Raw genomic sequence first — 7,867 nt, 5'->3', positions numbered from 1 at the left:
TCCATGAGAACTTGGTCCAACCTTTGATCAAAGTTGACTCTTCTAGTGAAAGGATGAGAATCTCCTCTCATTATTGGCAAGTTGAATGCCAACCTTACAGTTTCTGGACTGAAATCCAAGTATTTCCCCTGAACCATTGTGAGCCAATTCTTTGGGTTCGGGTTCACACTTTGATCATGGTTCTTAGTGATCCATGCTTTAGCATAGAACTCTTGAACCATTAAGATTTCGACTTGTTGGATGGGGTTGGTGAGAGTTTTCCAATCTCTTCTTTGAACCTCACGTCAGATCTCCGGATATTCACTCTTTTTGAGCATGAAGGGGACCTCGGAGATCACCTTTTTCTTGGCCACAACTTCATAGAAGTGGTCTTGATGGACTTTTGAGATGAATCTCTCCATCTCCCATGACCTGGAGGTGGAAGCAATTGCCTTTTCTTTCCTCTTTCTAGAGGTTTCTCTGGCCTTAGGTGCCATTAATGGTTGTGGAAAAACAAAAAAGCAGAGATTTTTCCACACCAAACTTAAAAGGTTTGCTCGTCCTCGGGCAAAAGACGAAATAAAGGAGGAGAAGAAGAAGAAATGGAGGAGATAGAGGGGAGTAGTGGATTCAGCCAAGGGGGTTTAAGTGTTTATGATGTGTGAAATTGAAGGTGGTAAGGAGGGGTATTTATAGGGTAAGAGGGAGAGGGAATTCGTGTAAGAGGGGGTTGGGTTTGGGAGGAAAATGTTTTGAATTTGAATGGTGAGGTAGGTGGCAATTTATGATGGATGGATGTGAGTGGTGAAGAGATATTGATGTGATTGGTCAAGGGTATTTGGGAAAGAGTATTATGAAAAGGTGTGAAGAGGAGAGAAGAAGAGAGTTGGGGTAGGTAGGGATCCTGTGGGGTCCACAGATCCTGAGGTGTGAAGGAATTCTACTCCCTGCACCTTTCTGGTGTTTAAACACCCTCTGTGTGCCATTTCTGGCGTTTAACGCCAACTCTGTTACCTTTTCTAGCGTTAAACGCCAGACTGATGCCCTTTTCTGGCGTTTAACGCCCATCAGACACCCCTTTCTGGCGTTAAACACCAGTCTGTCTGCCAATTCTAGCGTTTAACGCCAGTCTAGCTACCAATTTTGGCATTTAACGCCCAGAATGCTACCAGACTGGGCGTTAAACGCCCTTTCTGCTATCCTTACTGGCGTTTAAACGCCAGTAAGCCTGTCCTCCAGGGTGTGCTATTTTTGATGCTGTTTTTTATTCTGCTTTAATTCTGTAGCTATTTTTATGACTTCACATGATCATCTATCTAAAGAAAACATAACATGACAATTGAAAACAAATATATAAATATAATTAAATAACATTGGGTTGCCTCCTAATAAGCGCTTCTTTAATGTCAATAGCTCGACAGTGAGCTCTTAGAGAGGTTCACTAAGACACAGAGAGTAATGGTGGCCTCCCAACACCAAACTTAGAAGTTGAGTGTGGGGCTCTGTTTGACCCTGTATTGAGGGAAGCTTTTCATGCTTCCTCTCCATGGTTACAGAAGAAGATCCTTGAGCCTTAAACACAAGGTAGTCCTCATTCAATTAAAGGACTAACTCTCCTTTGTCCACATCAATCACAGCTCTTGCTGTGGCTAGGAAAGGTCTTCCAAGGATAATGGATTCATCCTCATCCTTCCCAGTATCTAGGATTATGAAATCAGCAGGGATGTACAGGCCTTCAACATTCACTAAGACATCCTCTACAAGTCTATAAGCCTGTTTCCATGATTTGTCTGCCATCTCTTGTGAGATTCTTACAGCTTGTACCTCAAAGATCCCTAGTTTCTCCATTACAGAGAGTGGCATGAGGTTTATTCCTGACCCCAGGTCACACAGAGCCTTCTCAAAGGTCATGGTGCCTATGGTACAAGGTATTAAGAACTTTTCGGGATCCGGTTTCTTTTGGGGTAATTTCAGTTAAACCAAAGCATTCAGTTCATTAATGAGCAATGAAGGTTCATCATCCCAAGTCTCATTACCAAATAATTTGGTATTCAGCTTCATGATTGCTCCTAGATACTGAGTAACTTGCTCTTCAAGAATATCTTCATCCTCTTCAGAGGAAGAATACTCATCAGAGCTCATGAATGGCAACAGTAAGTTCAATGGAATCTCTATGGTCTCTGTATGAGCCTCAGATTCCTTTGGTTCCTCATTAGGGAACTCTTTAGTGGTCAGTGGACGTCCCTTGAGGTCTTCCTCACTGGAAATCACTGCCCCTTCCTCCTCTATAAGTTCGGCCACTTTAGGTATATTGATGGCCTTGTACTCTCTCTTTGGATTCTCTTCTGTATTGCTTGGGAGAGTACTAGGAGGGATTTCAGTAACTCTTTTACTCAGCTGACCCACTTGTGTTTTCAAATTTCTGATGGAGGACCTTGTTTCAGTCATAAAACTGAGAGTGGTCTTAGATAGATCAGAGATTATGGTTGCTAAGTCAGAGAGGCTCTGCTTAGAATTCTCTATCTGTTGCTCAGAAGATGATGGAAAAGGCTTGCTATTGCTAAACCAATTTCTCCCACCATTATTATTACTGAAGCCTTGTTAAGGCTTTTGTTGAACCTTCCATGAGAAATTAGGATGATTCCTCCATGAAGTATTTTAAGTGTTTCCCTAGGATTCCCCCGTTGTAATTTACCTCTTCCATTCCAAGATTCTCAGGGTCATAAGCTTCTCCTTCAGAGGGAGCCTCTTTAGCACTACTGGATGCAGCCTGCATTCCAGTCAGATTCTGAGAAATCATATTAACTTGCTGAGTCAATATTTTGTTCTGAGCCAATATGGCATTCAGAGTATCAATCTCAAGAACTCTTTTCTTCTGAGTTATCCCATTATTCACAGAATTTCTTTCAGAAGTGTACATGAACTGGTTATGTGCAACCATCTCAATGAGTTCTTGGGCTTCTGCAGGGGTTTTCTTCAGATGAAGAGAACCACCAGCAGAGTGGTCCAATGACATCTTAGACAATTATGACAGACCATCATAGAATATACATAGGATGCTCCATTCTGAAAGCATGTTAGAAGGACATCTTCTGATCAATTGCTTGTATCTTTCCCAAGCTTCGTAGAGGGATTCACCTTCCTTCTGTCTGAAGGTTTGGACTTCCACTCTAAGCTTGCTCATCTTTTGAGGTGGAAGGAATTTGGCCAAGAAAGCATTGACCAACTTTTCCCAAGAGTTTAGGCTTTCTTTAGGTTGTGAATCCAACCATGTCCTAGCTCTGTCTCTTACAGCAAAGGGGAAAAGCATAAGTCTGTAGACCTTGGGATTAACCCCATTGGTCTTAACAGTGTCACAGATTTGCAAGAATTTAGCTAAGAACTGATGAGGATCTTCCAATAGAAGTCCATGAAACTTGTAATTCTGCTGCATTAGAGAAACTAATTGAGGTTTAAGCTCAAAGTTGTTTGCTCCAATTGCAGGAATTGAGATGCTTCTTCCATAGAAGTCAGAAGTTGGTGTAGTAAAGTCACCAAGCATCTTCCTTGTATCTCCACCATTGTTGTTGGGTTTGGCTGCCATGTCTTCTTCTTTTTCGAAATTTTCTGTAAGTCCTCTCCGGAGTGTTGTGCTTTAGCTTTTCTTAGCTTCCTCTTCAGAGTCCTTTCAGGTTCAGGATCAGCCTCCACAAGAATGTCTTTATCCCTGTTTCTGCTCATATGAAAAAGAAGAGAATAGAAAAGAAGAGGAATCCTCTATGTCACAGTATAGAGATTCCTTTATGTGAGTATAAGAATAGAAGAATGAGGTAGAGAGAGAATAAGGAGAATTCGAACACAGAGAGATGGAGAGGGTTCGAATTATGAGTAGAAGAGAAGTGTTAGTAAATAAATAAATAAATAGAAAGAGATGAGAGAGAAAGTGTATTCGAATTTAATTAAAAGAAAAGAAAAATATTTTTGTTTTTATTTTAATTATAAGTTAGAATTCTAAATTTAAGAAAAGAAATAAAATAAAATTAGAATTTAAAACAATTAGTTAATTAAAAAGAATTTTAAAAAAGTGGTTAGTGATTTTTGAAAATGAGAAGTGAAAAAGTAGTTAAGTAATTTTCAAAAAGATAAGAAATAGTAAACTTTTAAAATCAAACAAACAAGTCAAGTAGTTAATTGAAAAAGATTTGAAAATAAATTTTGAAAAGATAAGAAGTTAGAAAAATATTTTGAAATTAAATTTTGAAAAAGATATGATTGAAATTTATTTTGAAAAAGATTTGAAAAACAAATTTAAAAAAAATTTGATTTTTAAAATTAAAGTTGATGACTTGACTAAAAGATATGATTCTAAAATTTAAAGATTGAACCTTTCTTAACAGGAAAGTAACAAACTTGAAATTTTTTAATCAAAGCATTAATTGTTAGTAAAGTTTTTGAAAATGTGAAATAAAATTAAGAAAAAGATTTTGAAAAATTTATTTTCAAGAATTTTCGAAAAAACAGGAAAGAAAAATGAAAAAGATTTGATTTTTGAAAAAGATTTGAAAAGATAGAATTTTTAAATTGAAATTTTGACTTGACTAACAAGAAACAACTAAATTTTAAAATTTTTTTACTAAGTCAACCCAAAATTTCAAAATTTATGAGAAAAATAAGGGAAAGATATTATTTTTTATTTTTTTTGAATTAATGAAGAAAGAGAAAAACAACAAAATGACACAAGACATAAGAATTTAAGATTGAGACAAATGGAACATACAAGAACACTTTGAAGGTCAAGATGAACACCAAGAATACTTTGAAGATCATGATGAACATCAAGAACGTATTTTTGAAAATTTTTAAGAAAAGAAACACATGCAAGACACCAAACTTAGAAATTTTTAATGTTTAGACACTATGAATTCGAAAATGCATATGAAAAACAACAAAAAATACAAAACAAGAAAATATAAAGATCAAACAAGGGAAATCATCAAGAACAACTTGAAGATCAAAGAAGAACACAATGCATGAATTTTTGAAAATCTAAAAAAAATTAAAAACATGCAGTTGACACCAAACTTAAAATTTGACACTAGACTCAAATAAGAAACACAAAATTTTTGGTTTTTATGGTTTTATTAATTTATTTTATATTTTTCAAAAAATTTTTGGAAATAGAAATTAAAGAAATTCAAAATTTTTAATAAGAATTCCAGGATTCATGTGATGTTATTCTAGAGCTTCGGTCCAAAAGAATTAGACATGGCCAAACGGCCAGCCAAGCTTTAGCATAACAAATGCAGACATGTCCTTTCTACAATGGAAATTGGAAACCTCGGTCCAAAAGATTAGACATGGCGTAACAGCCAGCCAAGCTTCAACATATCTCATGAAGCTCTAGAATTCATTCTTAAAAATTCTGAAGAACACATTTTTTTTCGAAAATAAAAATAAAAAGCTTAAACATAAAAAAAATTACTCAATCTAAGCAACAACATGAACCGTCAGTTGTCCAAACTCGAACAATCTCCGGCAACGGCACCAAAAACTTGGTGCACGAAATTGTGATCACATTTTCACAACTCCGCACAACTAACCAGCAAGTGCACTGGGTCGTCCAAGTAATACCTTACGTGAGTAAGGGTCGATCCCACGGAGATCGTTGGCATGAAGCAAGCTATGGTCATCTTGTAAATCTTAGTCAGGCAGATTCAAATGGTTATGAGGTTTTGATAATTAAAAAAAATAAATAAAACATAAAATAGAGATACTTATGTAATTCATTGGTGGGAATTTCAGATAAGTGTTTGGAGATGCTTTGTTGCTTCTGAACCTCTGCTTTCCTATTGTCTTCTTCCAATCATGCGTGCTCCCTTCCATGGCAAGCTGTATGATCCTCTCGGATGAAAAATACCAGGTACGATTTATGCACAGCTAATCAACTGTCGGATTTCTCGTCTCGGATGAAAAATACCAGGTACAGCTACCGCATGGCTAATCATCTGTCGGTTCTCACTAGCGTCGGAATAGGATCTCTCTATCCTTTTTCACACTGTCACTGCACCCAACATTCGCGAGTTTAAAGCTCATCACAGTCATTCCTTCCCAGATCCTATTCGGAATACCATAGACAAGGTTTAGACTTTCCGGATCTCAGGAATACTGCCAATTGGTTCTAGCCTATACCACAAAGGTTCTAATCTCCCGAACTCAGTCTGTAGATCAGAGACCCAAGGAAATATACTCCGGCTGTCGTCCAATGACTACGTTGGTCATCATGTAGACCGGTTGTGGTTGTCAGGCATGCGGATCTTAACTAAGCGAGTAACGAAGATAGTGGGTGATTGTCATGGTTCACCCATTCATTCTAACTTAACTAAATTAAGTACGACAGTATATCTTGGAGAAGAAGTAAGCATGAATTAAAAGAGAAACAATAGTACTTGCATTAATTCATGAAAAACAGCAGAGCTCCGCACCTTAATCTGTGAGGTGTAGAAACTCCACCGTTGAAAATACATAAGAGAAAAAGGTCTAGGCATGGCCGAATGGACAGCCTCCCAAAACATGATAAGATGTGTTCCAAAACTCCAAGTATCCAAGTATATATGGAATACAATAGTAAAAAGTGCTATTTATACTAAACTAGTAACTTAGGTTTACAGAAAATGAGTAACTAAGTGCAGATAGTGCAGAAATCCACTTCTGGGGCCCACTTGGTGTGTCCTTGGGCTGAGCATTGAAGCTTTTACGTGCATAGGCCATTGTTGGAGTTAAACGCCATCTTGGGTGCCAGTTTGGGCGTTTAACTCCAGTTCTAGTGCCAGTTCTGGCGTTTTACTCCAGAAAAGGGTCATTAGTGGGCGTTTGAACGCCAGTTTGGGTCATCAAATCTCGGGCAAAGTATGGACTATTATACATTGTTGGAAAGCCCAAGATGTCTACTTTCCAACGCAATTGAGAGCGCGCCAATTGGGCTTCTGTAGCTCCAGAAAATCTCCTTTGAGTACAGGAGGGTCAGAATCCAACAACTTCTGCAGTCCTTTCTCAGCCTCTGAATCAGATTTTTGCTCAGGTCTCTCAATTTCAGCCAGAAAATATCTGAAATCACAGAAAAACACACAAACTCATACTAAAATCCAAAAATGTTATTTTTTCATAAAAACTAATTAAAATATAATAAAAAATAACTAAAACATACTAAAAACTATGTAAAAATAATGCCAAAAAGGGTATAAATTATCCGCTCATCACAGTTGTACATGATCGTGGTTCAATAGAAGGATCCCTGCTGTTTAAATGTATAGAAGGATAACCAAGGCGAAAGCTAAATGCATATTTTCATGTTTATCTTTTTCTAATGGCCTGACTGATCCAATTCGATATTCTTTCAAATTGGAGATACAGTTACACTACAAGAAATTATTAGAATAGCGACCGATTTTAGCGACCGAAAAAACTAGTTGCTAATGGCGACTGATTTAGCTATCGATATAAGATTTCTAAGACTAAGAAAAAATCAGTCGCTAAAACTATATTCAGCGACCGATTTTACTAAGTCGTGGTCACTATATTGGTTGAAAATTTAATCCTTAGCAACCGAATTAGTGACGGGTAAAAAATACTGTTAAAACTAATCAATCGCAAAATTGGTTGCTAATTTAGATAAAACAAAATAATTACTGAATTAATCTACCCCACCTTACCATAGTTCACCCATATCACTCTTATCTTCTCACACAATTACCGATGTAACCACTACGAGAAGCACCTCTCCTCGCAAGGTCTTCGTTGTCGACTAAGTTTGCTGCGCCGCCGCCTTCATCTTTGAGATCTCAATGCCGTCGTCATTGTTTTCCGCACCATCACCATCATCGTCATCTTTAGCTAGCGGTGCCATCGCCTT

The 7,867-nt window shown here is 37.4% G+C and overlaps 1 non-coding gene across 1 annotated transcript; it reads left to right on the top strand.

Moving 5' to 3' along the window:
* The first annotated feature begins 3,049 nt into the window (after positions 1-3,049).
* On the top strand, positions 3,050-3,157 carry LOC148561645 (small nucleolar RNA R71). Its single transcript, XR_015887855.1, has one exon. It is a non-coding gene; the product is annotated as a small nucleolar RNA R71 (small nucleolar RNA).
* The last annotated feature ends 4,710 nt before the right edge of the window (positions 3,158-7,867 follow it).

This window comes from Arachis ipaensis, chromosome B6 (assembly GCF_059453495.1).
Source record: "Arachis ipaensis isolate K30076 ecotype BB chromosome B6, ASM5945349v1, whole genome shotgun sequence".
NCBI classification, from domain to species: domain Eukaryota; kingdom Viridiplantae; phylum Streptophyta; class Magnoliopsida; order Fabales; family Fabaceae; genus Arachis; species Arachis ipaensis.
Note: the sequence above shows the minus strand (reverse complement) of the source record. Positions and strands in the feature narration are given on the sequence as shown.